The sequence below is a fragment of the Lissotriton vulgaris genome, chromosome 3_1 (assembly GCF_964263255.1).
Source record: "Lissotriton vulgaris chromosome 3_1, aLisVul1.2, whole genome shotgun sequence".
NCBI lineage: Eukaryota > Metazoa > Chordata > Amphibia > Caudata > Salamandridae > Lissotriton > Lissotriton vulgaris.
The window spans coordinates 603331751-603347067 of NC_141689.1; positions in this window are offsets into that span (position 1 = coordinate 603331751).

Consider the following 15317-nt stretch of genomic DNA (forward strand, 5'->3'; position numbering starts at 1 on the left):
GAGCTCCGCGAAATCAACAAAAGAGTGGTGCAGTACAAGGAGTACAACGCGTCGCTTCCCCAAACCAGAGGTATTCTCCACATGGGGTGTATTTGCGCGAGGGGAGAGAGGAGGTGGCATTACGCTGCCTGATAAGGGCACAAAAGAAGGTATTGGCCAGACCATCATACCCAGGACCCGTGAGGTGGAATGCAGTAAAGTGGCAAGAAAAAAGGGGGCAGGGTAGAGACGCCCCAACCCCCTGGCCCTTCTCAGGGGGTCCCAGAAGGACCCCCAAGGGCATAAAAAAAAATCACGGGGTGCGCACACGGTACGCGTACAGGTCTGCATACGTACGCATACCTTGCGCGTACCCCGTGATTTCATTAAAAAAAATTGCCCTTGGGGGTCCTTCTGGCACAACCTTAGAAGGGCTGGGGGGTCAGGGAGTCTCTACTCTGCCCCCTTTTTGCGTTTTCCCCTCTTGTTTTGTGCTCTTTTGTGCCTAAGTTCTACTGAGAAATGAGATTGCTGCTCAGGTGGTACCAGAAGGATATTAACATATAAAAACGTTATTCGCTAATAGAATTTGCATTTACAAAACCTTTGAAGTTTGAACCTTGCAAATTTACTGAAAAAAACATAGGTTTCAGGCCATGTATAGTTAGGAACTAGCATTTAAAAAACCTTACAAATTCAATGAAAAAACCATAGGTTTCAGGCCATATATAGTTAGGAATTAGCATTTAAAAAACCTTGCAAATTCACTTAAAAAACTTTAGGTTTCAGGCCTTATATAGTTAGGAAAAAGCATTTAAAAAAACCTTGCAAAGTCACTTCAAAAACCATAGCTTTCAGCCCTTACGCGATTTTATAAAAAAATAATAATTTTGCTCTTGGGGGTCCTTCTAAGACAACCTGAGAAGGGTTAGGGGGTCAGGGAGTCAGGGGGTCAGGAGGTCTCTGATACTCTGTCTTTTACAAAGAGTGATGAAAGATTTTGCTAGTGTATGAAAAGGTGTATGTGATTGTCACGTGAATGATGTTATCAGTGATGTCATTTGAGATGTCATCAGTGATGTCACTGACCAAGTCATGAATGATGTAATATGTGACATCATCAGCAGTGGATTGCGGGTGTACAAAATATAGTTAGTACTACTAACTATATAGGAGCAATTTCAATGGTTTTGTATGAGTGAAATGTCCAGCTAACTATAACACCCCTAAAACTTTTAGTTTTTTGAGTGAATTTTGAGTGAATTTCAAAGGTATTTAAAATGCTAAATCCTAACCATATAAGGCATGAATTCTATGGTTTTTTCAGTGAATATATATATATATGTAATCCCCTTGTGTCCTTGAAGTCATTCAACAGCGGTGATTTTTGTTTCATATTTTCCGCGTGAAGCCAGAAACGCGGTACAAGGACCCGCCCCCTCAAAGTGTCCTGGGAGCTACTGGCATCCTGCTCTTCTGCTCCATTGTGTTCGAGTTATCGAATTTCCTAGGATCGCCACGGGGAATTGACTGGATGCGGGGCTGCTGCCACGGCAGTCCGTGAAACACACGAAGGAGAGGGTAAACCCTGCGCTCTCCTCAGCTCTGTGTCTGCTCTCCTGGTAAACGTGGTTGGGGCGTTGGGGACCCGAGGGACCCCTGACTCTTTAATTCAAGGAAGCCGCCTGCCACTACATGGCCCCCCCCTGACTGGGTAATACAGCGCTTCATCCCGCCTGAACACTCACCTTGCTGATGCATGCTGGGAACTGTAGTCGTGGATTGGACTGCAGGTGTTCCCAATGAGGCGGGTCAGCTGATCTCCTTACATATGGAGCACCGGAGGAATCTCAGGGAAGGAAAGGGCGACATCCTGTTGCAGTGGGCGTCCGAAGAAGGCTGGAGAAGCCGAAATGCATTACGCTGTGCAACTGACAGAGAATAAAGGGTTCCCTCTTGTAATCCCCTTGTGTCCTTGAAGTCATTCAACAGCGGTGATTTTTGTTTCATATTTTCCGCGTGAAGCCAGAAACGCGGTACAAGGACCCGCCCCCTCAAAGTGTCCTGGGAGCTACTGGCATCCTACTCTTCTGCTCCATTGTGTTCGAGTTATCGAATTTCCTAGGATCGCCACGGGGAATTGACTGGATGCGGGGCTGCTGCCACGGCAGTCCGTGAAACACACGAAGGAGAGGGTAAACCCTGCGCTCTCCTCAGCTCTGTGTCTGCTCTCCTGGTAAACGTGGTTGGGGCGTTGGGGACCCGAGGGACCCCTGACTCTTTAATTCAAGGAAGCCGCCTGCCACTACATGGCCCCCCCCTGACTGGGTAATACAGCGCTTCATCCCGCCTGAACACTCACCTTGCTGATGCATGCTGGGAACTGTAGTCGTGGATTGGACTGCAGGTGTTCCCAATGAGGCGGGTCAGCTGATCTCCTTACATATGGAGCACCGGAGGAATCTCAGGGAAGGAAAGGGCGACATCCTGTTGCAGTGGGCGTCCGAAGAAGGCTGGAGAAGCCGAAATGCATTACGCTGTGCAACTGACAGAGAATAAAGGGTTCCCTCTTGTAATCCCCTTGTGTCCTTGAAGTCATTCAACAGCGGTGATTTTTGTTTCATATTTTCCGCGTGAAGCCAGAAACGCGGTACAAGGACCCGCCCCCTCAAAGTGTCCTGGGAGCTACTGGCATCCTGCTCTTCTGCTCCATTGTGTTCGAGCTATCGAATTTCCTAGGATCGCCACGGGGAATTGACTGGATGCGGGGCTGCTGCCACGGCAGTCCGTGAAACACACGAAGGAGAGGGTAAACCCTGCGCTCTCCTCAGCTCTGTGTCTGCTCTCCTGGTAAACATGGTTGGGGCGTTGGGGACCCGAGGGACCCCTGACTCTTTAATTCAAGGAAGCCGCCTGCCACTACATGGCCCCCCCCTGACTGGGTAATACAGCGCTTCATCCCGCCTGAACACTCACCTTGCTGATGCATGCTGGGAACTGTAGTCGTGGATTGGACTGCAGGTGTTCCCAATGAGGCGGGTCAGCTGATCTCCTTACATATGGAGCACCGGAGGAATCTCAGGGAAGGAAAGGGCGACATCCTGTTGCAGTGGGCGTCCAAAGAAGGCTGGAGAAGCCGAAATGCATTACGCTGTGCAACTGACAGAGAATAAAGGGTTCCCTCTTGTAATCCCCTTGTATCCTTGAAGTCATTCAACAGCGGTGATTTTTGTTTCATATTTTCCGCGTGAAGCCAGAAACGCGGTACAAGGACCCGCCCCCTCAAAGTGTCCTGGGAGCTACTGGCATCCTGCTCTTCTGCTCCATTGTGTTCGAGTTATCGAATTTCCTAGGATCGCCACGGGGAATTGACTGGATGCGGGGCTGCTGCCACGGCAGTCCGTGAAACACACGAAGGAGAGGGTAAACCCTGCGCTCTCCTCAGCTCTGTGTCTGCTCTCCTGGTAAACGTGGTTGGGGCGTCGGGGACCCGAGGGACCCCTGACTCTTTAATTCAAGGAAGCCGCCTGCCACTACATGGCCCCCCCCTGACTGGGTAATACAGCGCTTCATCCCGCCTGAACACTCACCTTGCTGATGCATGCTGGGAACTGTAGTCGTGGATTGGACTGCAGGTGTTCCCAATGAGGCGGGTCAGCTGATCTCCTTACATATGGAGCACCGGAGGAATCTCAGGGAAGGAAAGGGCGACATCCTGTTGCAGTGGGCGTCCGAAGAAGGCTGGAGAAGCCGAAATGCATTACGCTGTGCAACTGACAGAGAATAAAGGGTTCCCTCTTGTAATCCCCTTGTGTCCTTGAAGTCATTCAACAGCGGTGATTTTTGTTTCATATATATATATATATATATATATATATATATATATATATATATATATATATATATATATATATATATTCACTGAAAAAACCATTGGTTATAGACCATATATAGTTAGGGATTAGCCTTTTCAAAACCTTATTTTACTCTCACAAAACCATTGAAATTTCATATATAGTTAGTTGCACTAACTATATATCGCGCACCCGCAATCCACTGCTGATGATGTCACATATTACATCATTCATGACATGGTTAGTGACATCACTGATGACATCACTGATGACATCTTAAATGACATCACTGATGACATCTCAAATGACATCACTGATGACATCACTGATGACATCTCAAATGACATCACTGATGACATCACTGATGACAACATCTAGTGACTGTATGTTTCTGTAAAGTTAAAATATGTCTTACATATTGAAGAATGAGTGGATGTATAAGTGTCTGGAAGAAGGATTTAGTAGGTGCATGACTGACTGTATGAGAGAATGATTAAATGTGTCTTACTGAGTGCATGGGTTAGTGACTAAACTGTCTTAATGTGTGCATCATTATATCTGTTGTTCTACAAACTGCTGCATGTGTTAATCAGTAGCTATATGAGTAACTGTATGGGTTATTCATTGGTTGTCCAAGTATTTGTATGGGAAACTGAGTGTGTGTGTATGGGTGGCTGGGAGGTGTGTGACTCTGTACATAGATGTGTGAGTAGTTGATTCACTATATGTATGGGTTCAAAAGTGCATGTGGAAACAGCTGTATGGGCGGTTGACTGTGCATGAGTGTATTGGTGAGTGAATGGATATCTCAGTGCTACATGTCAAAGTAAGTACATATGTAAAACACAGTACATGTGAGAGTTGACATATATAAATAACTGTGCATAAGAGCCAATGAATGTGTGAGTGGCTGTATGGATCATTGTGAACATGTATCAGGGATTGTATAAGAGAGTAAATATGTGTTAGTATATGTTTGAATAAGTAAGGTGTGTATAACTGTATAGTTGAGAAAATGGAGGTGTGATTGATTTTTTGCATAACTGACTAGGTGTGTGAGTAACTCCATGGATGAGTGACAGTCTGTGACTGTCTGTATGGCTGAGATACCCGCCACCCCCTCTCAACACAATCCCCAAGAATGGGAATACGGAAACGGTTCTGAACTTTTGGAAGGCGGGAGGGAGTTACCCTCCCGGCCGTATTTATTAAAATATGAAACAAAATTAAAACATTAAAATAACAGTTTCATATCATGTACAATTTCATTTCCACATTACGATGTTCTTGGCTAACCTTAACACATCTCTAATACAAAGGTTCTCCTAGCCGATACTAAACATCCTGCAAATGCATTTCTAAAATTGAAATTGTACATCCTAACATTACGGGCCAACGGCAAGGTCGTAACCGGTGTCAGATCCCTAAACCAGAACTCCCCCCTCACTTGTGAGGGGCGGTCGCACAGAGGACTACACCTTTGTGCCTATTTCCAATTTCCCTTGTCTTGACGGGGGCCCCATGTTAACTCGACGCCATCTTAGTGGTCGTCCGAGGACTCGTGTGAGGTGTCTAGAAGGTAGCGTAGACCCCGCTCCCACCCCACACAACTTACCACATCTGCCGTCGCAGATGTCCTGGCCCCGGGAAATTCCCAGGAGAGGCCCTGCAGCCCCTCCTCCCCAGGGAGGGGCCTATGGCCGCCTTCCCTTTCGGCGTCCCCATCCTTAGAGGGGACCGCCTCCCCGTTGAGGGGCCAATGGCCGCCTCCCCCCGGGCGTTCCCATCCGTAATGGGTGACGCCCCCACCTCTAGGGATCTTCTAATTACTGCTCACCGATCATGACCTTACCGCCCGACCAAAATATAAATACGACAATCTAAGGCTAAAGAGGAGAAAAACAATTATACTTAAGCATTCAAAGTATAAACTCTACAGAACATCACTGTTCAACTCTGGTGCAACTACTTTTGAATAACGTGTTGAAAACGAAGATTATCAACTTTATTGCATATCAAATCACCAACTTTATTCAGAACAACCTGTAAGAAAAACAATACCACGTCACACGACTTTATTCAAACAACTCGCTGTCATCAGGGGCTGGTGGGTGGGTCAAAATTGGCTCTTCGTTCCGTCTCGAGCTCACGGGCAACGGGGAGGTGCAGCTTCAGAGCACAGGAACAAGAGGATGCTTTCTTGGCTTGTCGCTCCTTTTATCCTTCTTCGGGCGGGTGTGGACCCACCTCCAATCCGCCTCCGGGGCGTGGCTAGCGGCTTCGGTGTCTAGGACAACCCACTTTTGGGCGGGAAAAGGCGCGCCCCGGCTACGCCGCTTCGGGCATACCAGCCGAGACCCGCCTCCCGCCCAAAATGGCTTCCCGGGGGGATCGGGGTACTCCACCATACGTTCGGGGGGACCGAGTGGTCGCCCCTTTCCATTTACACTGATTGTATCTAAGGTTATATTAGAGTCTGAAGAGGTTCATGGTATTATCACATGAATGATATCATCAGTGATGTAATCAGTAATGTCAAATGAGATGTTATCAGTGATTTTATCAGTGATGTCATTTGAGATGTCATCAGTCATGTCATCAGTGATGTCATTTGAGATGTCATCAGTGATGTCATTTAAGATGTCATCAGTGATGTCATCAGTGATGTCACTAACCATGTCATGAATGATGTAATATGTGACATCATCAGCAGTGGATTGCGGGTGCGCGATATATAGTTAGTGCAACTAACTATATATGAAATTTCAATGGTTTTGTGTGAGTAAAATAAGGTTTTGATAAGGCTAATCCCTAACTATATATGGTCTATAACCAATGGTTTTTTCAGTGAATTTTCAAGGTTTTGTAAATGCAAATTCCTAACTATATATGGCCTAAAACCTACGGTTTTTTCTGTGAATTTCAATGGTTTTTTAATAGCAAATATCAAAAGCTGTCAAATGTCAAGTACGTGTTAGGTAAAAACTTTTTCGTGTTTATGTACGCTGATGTGCTTTGAACGCTGCCCCCACCCCCTCCCCTCTTTTCTCTTAGTAGTACTCTCTCTTTGCAGATAGTGAAGGGTAGTTAACGCAGGCCTTTACCCCCATTGTAATCCGTCGTGCCTGCTTGTCTCTCCATTTGATTGATTGTTATCCAAGCATTTACTGCTTTACAATTGATTCTCTTTGGTTCATTCTCTATTTACAAACAAGCACAAAGTCGCAATACTCTGTTTAGTCTTTGCAGATAGTGAAAAATCGTGAAAAATCGTGTAAAAAAATAAAAGTAATCGAGCAAAATCAGTAGGCCACTAATTGGATCTCTTTTTGACCTCGCTAAAATAGAAATATTAGGAACAACCCTTCATGAGAAATACGAAAATAGTGAGATGAACTGAGCTCCACACCATGAGGGCTGCAAGACAGCTCGGCTCCGTCACCCACCCCGCCCAAAATAACGACAAACCCTATGCAAATATTAAAAATATATACAACACACCAGCAAAGTAACAGGGTAAAACATTTTATTAAATAACTATTTACATAACTATTTTATACTTTTTGTTGCCCGATCCGGCTAGCTCAATCGATCGAGAATGAAACTCATGCACTCTGATAGCAAGCGTTGCTACTGATGCTATGCAGACCAAAACTGGTTTTCAGTTTGTACATTTTTCTAGATTTTTCCATCCGAGGTTGGTTGAGTTTGTAGAACGATGGCTTCAGATTTTCCACATACGGTGTGGTGGCGCGGACTGGGAGGGGGCGCTTCGCTCCTGCCCCCTCCCCAAGTAAGATTTTTATACGTGAAAGTACGTTAATGGTTTTGGTCCCTGAGTTGCTTCGATGTCACTGCCATTCTCAAATGGCATAAGTTCTGGATGTTGGGTGCCATAGTTCAGAGTTCTGAGCAGCGCTTGTAACACTGTCTGAAGCTTATTTCCACCTACTGCAGCTTCACTATTCTCAAAGTAAGTGAGGGTCGTTTGTGGACCTGACTGCATTTGAAAACAATGTGATATGGAACCTCCCTAAACCGCTTGACGGAGGCCCCCGAGGGGCGATGTGATGGCACGGACTCGGAGAAGAGGCTTGGCTCCGACCCCCTCCCCAAGTCTTATAGCACTGGTGTAGCCTGAGATCGCCCCCGACATAGGCGGCCGGCTCCCGGGGTCCGGCGGAACTTTTTGCCTTTTGATGACTCTTCTATTCTGGACCTTGTCCCACAATCCATTTGACCTGAAGACACGCTGTAGTGGGGCGCCCCTTTACCGTTTTAGTTGCCATTCCGCCCGCTTTTGCTACACTGTGCCTCTTCTGCCATTCAGCTGTTTACCGCCCGCTCTTGCGACTACAGCGTCTCGCTCACCATGTAGTTGAGTTGCTCCCGCTCTTGCGATGCAACGATAAGCGACTGCCACAGGACTCTCAAAATGGCGGCCGGCTCGTCAGATTTGGGCGTGGTCCACTAAAATGGCCCTGGGACACCTTGAAACTCGGACGCTTCCCTGATAGGGCTTGGGTCCCATTTTCGAAAGCGTCCCCTCAGCCGTGAAGATTCTACAAAAGTCTTGGGGGCCCCCGACTCCCGCAGGCTTCTGGTGGGGAGCGGCTGCCATGTTTGCTCGTGGAATGGCCACGACAGAGCTACGAGATGGTGGTGCTCTCATGCTGACGCCAGCTTTAGTCTGAAACATCCAGAAACACTGTAGACTACCAATTCGATCAGTTCCGGTAGCGCCCCAACATGACCCGGTAGAGAAGAACTTGCCCTCCCCTCTTTGACTGATGGCTCTTGTTGCCTGTCCCCTCTGTTGTCATTTAACAGAACTTTTTGGACTGCTGAAAGGGGTTGTGTTCCGTACGCTGGTTGGTGGAGACATTTTGACTATATTCTTGACCTACGTTGTCGCGTAATGCGTTATATGACACGCCGCGTTAGCGCACCCGGAAGTGATCCGGGGCGCGGCGCGCAGCGCGTAACGTAAGCATAACAGGTCATGTGACTTGTTAATAAAACTTTTTATTGGTTCATTTTACTTTTGTTATTTTAATAATGAAAAGCTTGGTCATATGACCTAAAAAATACGCTTTTTATTGATTTCGAACATTTTTTTTTTTTAAAACATATATGTTATAATGTTCCAGGCTAATGTACTTTCCCGGAAAATTTACAACTGTCCTGCAAGTAAAATATATTCCTTTTTCGAGAAAAAGGGCGTTTCTTCGTCCCATGACGGGGCCGTTGAGTAAAAGAGGCTTGGCCTGCTGTCTTACTCGCCGATACGCCTGATTATCAGATTCTTATCGATCACTTTATGTTGCAGGAGTGGAAAACACAACTGTCCTTGACCATTTATCTTTACTGCGTTCCTACATATTATACCTTTTATCCATCATGTAATTGGACTGCTTTATTTCACTTGCCTTTTACTGATTCGAAAACAGTGACTAAAAGTAAAAACTTTACCAATGTAAATACTACTACCATGTTTTGTTTTAAAAACCTTTATTGTGAAAATGTCAGTATACAAATACGGGCCTATAACCACGTGGGCCGGCCACGGAGCAAACTGGAAACGTATATGATGAGGAGACATTTACACTGTAGAGGAACGTAACGAGCGGGCCATTAGGTTGCAAGAACTAAGGTGTCTAACAGTTGCGGAATCGGTGGACGTACATTTTGTAATTAAAATACGACAAAGCCACTTACAAAAAAAATCATCTAGATATACATTTGCGGGCAAGTACCATGGGTGACGTTAATTCGAACTTTCAATAGTACAGTAATCAATAACACATCAGAACTTAATATCAATAGGGATGTCGAAATATTCAATCAATTCTCGTCCCCGCCCGCCATGAGCATCAAAACTGCATTCATATCTCGTGATATCAAGGTTTTTCAACCAGTACACAACAAGGAGTTACGAGTCCCATTTATACCGGCGCCATTTTGGGCGAGGCCGGGCAGGTCCAAGATATAGTCAAAATGTCTCCACCAACCATCGGCCAGACCAGAACCCCTTTCGGCCCTTTATGCTACAAGATGGTGTCTTCCATTCAGAAAATATTGTTGGCAGCATTTTGAAAGGAAAGATAAACAGCCGTTCTCCTAGTGAGTCTCACATTGTTACATTTAGGAAGAATGTTGAAGAGTAGTATGTTGAAAATCTGAAGCCATTTTTCTACAAACTCTCAATCAGCCTTGGATGGAAAAAAAAATCCTGAAGAATGTACAAACTGAAAACCAATTTTTGTCTGTATAGCATCAACAGCAACACTTGAGTCAGCTTTGTGTGAAGCCGCCATTTTGATTCAATCAATAACGTCCCCCTGCACACATTCAGGGACCTGGTCGTGTCTTCAGGTCAAACGGATTGTGGGACAAGATGCAGAAAGGAAAAGGAAAAAAGTTCCGCCTGACCTCGGGAGCCGGCCGCCTATGTCATGGGCGATCTTTGGCCACACCAGGGCAATAGTGAAGCTGCAGCAGGTGCAAATAAGCTTCAGATAGTCTTACAAGCACTGCTCAGAACTCTCAACTATGGCACTCAACATCCAGGACTTGCCATCCGGATCTTGGCGCCTTGTGCTGGTTCTGACCTATTCACACATCGGTCCACTACTGACATCACCTCATAAGCCAACGGGGCACCCCACGCCGACTTTCGGCGCAGCATTGTAGGATGGCCACACCAGTGCGGCAACTTGCTGGACACCACCTCGGTGCCATCCGGATCTCGGCGCGTTCGAGTCACTGTACCGCAAGAGTGACCGGAACTCAGCTGGACACGCCGTCTTTCGGCGCAGCATTGTATGATGGCCACACCAGTGCGGCAATTTGCTGGGCACCACCTCGGTGCCATCCGGATCTCGGCGCGTTCGAGTCACTGTACCGCAAGAGTGACCGGAACTCAGCTGGACACGCCGTCTTTCGGCGCAGCATTGTAGGATGGCCACACCAGTGCGGCAACTTGCTGGACACCACCTCGGTGCCATCCGGATCTCGGCGCACTGTGCTGCCTTCGGCCTACTGTAGCTGCAAGTGCGGACGCAACTCAGTTGGACGGCGAGTGAAAAGATAAGGGGTGCCGCACTGCAGCCGAGGAGCCTCCATCTTGGGGGAGACGCACAGCCCCCACTGACTGACGCGACCTTACAGGCCAACGGGGCGCCCCACGCCGACTTTCGGCGCAGCATTGTAGGATAGCCACACCAGTGCAGCAACTTGCTGGACAACAACTCGGTGCCATCCGGATCTCGGCGCGTTGTGCTGCCTTCGGCCTATTCGCACATCGGTCCGCTACTGACGCCGCCTCACGTGCCAACGGATTTTCTATGCTTTTTGTAGCCCTATGCCGCATAACAGGTCATGTGACTTGTTTATAAAACTTTTCATTGGTTCATTTTACTTTTGGTTTACTAATGATGGAAGGCTTGGTCATATGACCTAAAAATAACACTTTTCATTGGTTTAGAACGTTTTTTTTTCCCAAACGATGAAAGCCCCACCTTGTTTCTGGATGTTTCAGACTGAAGCTGGCGTCAGCATGAGAGCACCACCATCTCGTGGCTCCGTCGTGGTCATTCCACGAGCAATCATGGCAGCCGCTCCCCACCGGAAGCCTGCGGGAGTCGAGGGCCCCCAAGACTTTTGTAGAATCTTCACGGCTGAGGGGACGCTTTCGAGAATGGAGCCCAAGCAGGCAAGCGTCCGAGTTCCAAGGTGTCCCAGGGCCATTTTAGTGGACCAGGCGCAAATCCGAAGAGCCGTCCGCCATTTTAAGAATCCAATGGCAGCCGCCTATCGCTGCACCGCAAGAGTGGGCGCAACTCAACTACATGGTGAGCGAGACGCTGTAGCCGCAAGAGCGGGCGATAAACAGCTGAATGGAGGATGAGGCACAGTGTAGCAAAAGCGGGCGGAATGGCAACTGAAACGGTAAAGGGGCGCCCCAGTACAGCAGACGAGCCTCCACCTGGGGAGGCCCGTTCACGCCGCCTCCCCCACGCCCCCCCCCGGGGCGCCCCACGCCGTTTTTCGGAGCAGCATTGTAGGATACCAAAACCAGTGCGGCAAGTTACTGGACATCACCTGGGTGCCATCCACATCTCAGCGCGTTCTGCTGCCTTGGGACTATTCGCACAACAGACCGCTACTGACGAGGCCTCCCCCCGCACCACCCGGGACGCCCCACGCTGTTTTTCTGAGCTGCATTGTAGGAAACCAAAAACCAGTGCGGCACCCAGGTAACATCACCTGGGTGCCGTCCAGAACTCAGCACGTTGTGCTGCCTTGGGACTATTCGCACAAAAGACAGCTACTGACCATTGTTGCTTCTTTTTGCCAAAAAATGTTTAAATGTATTTACAGTTTTTGTTGCGTTCGATATATTTATAAAGTTAATAAAGTTTTATAATCCTACTTTGTTGGAGTACTATATATTTTTTAAAAATCAGGTGAATGGGGCCTTGAATCGGGTTATTGTCATGTTTGGGCTTTGGAAGTGTGCTGCTACAGGATCGGACATTTCAAACTCAAATGCACGTTCTTTTTCTTACCTTTCCGAAGCATGGAGCGCAATAGCAGGCACAGAAAGGGTGATGCAAGTGTTGAACACTGCCTGGCCTGGCAAATTGCTGGCAGTGCCCCCCCCCGCCCGCTCCTGAAAGAGGGCACACACACACCGCCGCCCCGAGTACTTCACATATCTTTAAAAGACCATGCGCTTGTTAATGAGGCTTAAATGGTTTATCACCCCTTCTAGAGCCCCTGCATCGGCCCTCTGATGTTTCCTGGAAGAATTAGCACGTAACATAATACCAAGCCCTGTCAGCTGAAACCCCCGAGGAATCGGGTTTTTGCTTGCAGGAATCGGGAGGCGGGAGACTAGCACTGAAATCGGTAGTTTCACGCCTGAATCGGGAGGGTTGGCATGTCTGGATTCTCTGCAGCTGGGGCCATAAACTACATCCGCAGGGCTAGGTGATAGCCTGGGACCGGCCTGGACAATCGGACACAGAGGAAGAGGAGTGTCAGAGGGTGCGGTAGTGAATAGGGTGAAAGGGAGGTGTCGGGCGGGCACAGGGTGTGATTCTCAGAGAAGAACAGCGCAGATGGGGGGAGGTTTATGGCCCATGCATGAGAGAGAGAGCGGGGGTGACCAGTGCGTGGGGGAGATGCTTGCGAGGGTGGGGAGCCGTGCTGAGAATCGACGGCGTGCAGAGAGTGGGTCTGGTCAAGGCATCTAAAATGGCTGCCGTGCACGACAAAATTGTGCCATTGGAAAAAAGGCAAGATGGCGCATACAATGTTTATCAATAAGGATTCATTTATAACAAAATATTTTATCACAGTGACAAATTGGCGGTCAACACTTCCTGATTTCCATCGAATCGAACGTTAACAGGCGTCACGCAGCAAAAAAAAAAAAAACGCTCACGCACAGCCGCTGGAAGACATGTATCAACATATATGAGCCTCCTCAGCCACCCTCAGAAAACATAAGGGATCAGGATACGTCTCCCGCACCCCCTTATACCTAGTAATTTAATTAAAACGAAACACAAAATGGCGAATTCCCGTTTCGCTACCAGTTTGCGGCCCAGTTCGCGGCCCGAGAAGCACTTCTACCGTGAAAAATCAATTTTTTTTTTTTCCCCACGGGACCCTTTAATAACCCCAACATCATTCCTAGGGGGTCAAGAGGGGTCTACCTTGCCCCCTTTCATTAAATTCCCCCTTCGTTTTTCACCTCTTCTTCTCTCTCGATCCTACCGAGAGATAAGATGGCGCACGCACAGCCGCTGGAAGACATATATCAACATATATGAGCCTCCTTAGCCACCCTCAGAAAACATAAGGGATCAGGATACGTCTCCCGCACCCCCTTATACCTAGTAATTTAATTAAAACGAAACACAAAATGGCGAATTCCCGTTTCGCTACCAGTTTGCGGCCCAGTTCGCGGCCCGAGAAGCGCTTCTACCGTGAAAAATCAATTTTTTTTATTTTCCCCACGGGACCCTTTAATAACCCCAACATCATTCCTAGGGGGTCAAGAAGGGTCTACCTTGCCCCCTTTCATTAAATTCCCCCTTCGTTTTTCACCTCTTCTTCTCTCTCCATCCTACCGAGAGATAAGATGGCGGCCGCTCCGGACTGTTTAGAATGTTGACAGACACCGGAAAGCCAATCAGCTTCGCATCGCAAAGTTCCGTTTCGCGAAAAGTAAGCGGACCGGAGCGCAGCCCGGAGCGCTGTTACAGATATATATCTTGTTTTGAACGTTAATTTCTCAAAATCCACTGGAGCACATATATTGAGACCTAGCAAAGGCACATCGGGCTAACAGTCCCTACAATTTTGCCAAGTTTCGTGCAAATCCATTCAGCCGTTCGAGCTAAAAGTGAGGCCAACCGCCCTATGGAAATTAACATGGGAAAAACGTGTTTTGGGACCCCCCTTTTTTCTCGGCCCCCCCTTGACGAAACCCCCCCAAATTTTCAAGGGCTGCTCAGAAACAGAATGTGCCATTTTCCTGAAAATTTCAGCCGATTCCGTCCACAAACGCCAAAGTTATTAGACATAGAATTTTCAAAAATCCCATAGGGAAAAAATCCTGACTATATATACCTACTGGCGACAGCCAGTAGGTAATATATATATATATATATATATATATATATATATATATATATATATATATATATATATATATATATATATATATATATATATATATATATATATATATATATATATATATATATCAGACACCTCCCTCCGAAGAAAGCAGGCTGGGGACCAGAGGGAATTCCTTCAGGGAAGCTTTAATCATCAGACACAGCAGAATAGTGGTGGCGAGCAGAATAGTGGCGGCCTATGCATTTCGGGGGAGTGTAAGTGCTCTCATCAGCGCCCTTCACTACAGAGAGTACACTTCTCAGTCCCGCTTCCCTTCAGATATAAACAGGTAAGACGCTCCTCCCCCACCAAATTACATTCACCTGCTGCTTCTGTTAAGTCCAATGCTTCCTACAGCTCCCAGAATGCTCCATGTTGAACACCCGGGATGGTGAAATGGAGGTCGAACAAATGTCAAATATTGGAGCAGAATCTTCCAAACGGGCTAAAGCACAATGCTCCCCACACCGCATCCAAAGTCACAACGCATCCCCTCGGGTCCCCTCGGACCGCCCCGACCACTTGGCTCAGGAAAATACAAAACAGGGGCCCCATGTGCAGTGCATGCTGGCTTCCCGAGGTGAACACTTTGGACCTCCTAGGCCCCTCCAAAGCGTTGTGGTGGTCACTGGACTAGTCGATCCCTCGACTCTAAAACTGCAGTAAAGCAAAGCCAGCGTCGTCCGGGTCCTTAAGCGGCAGGGACTCCCAAATTGCGCCACTGACCGGTGCAAAAATATATGGCAGACACCTCCCTCCGAAGAATGCAGGCTGGGGTCCAGAGGGGAT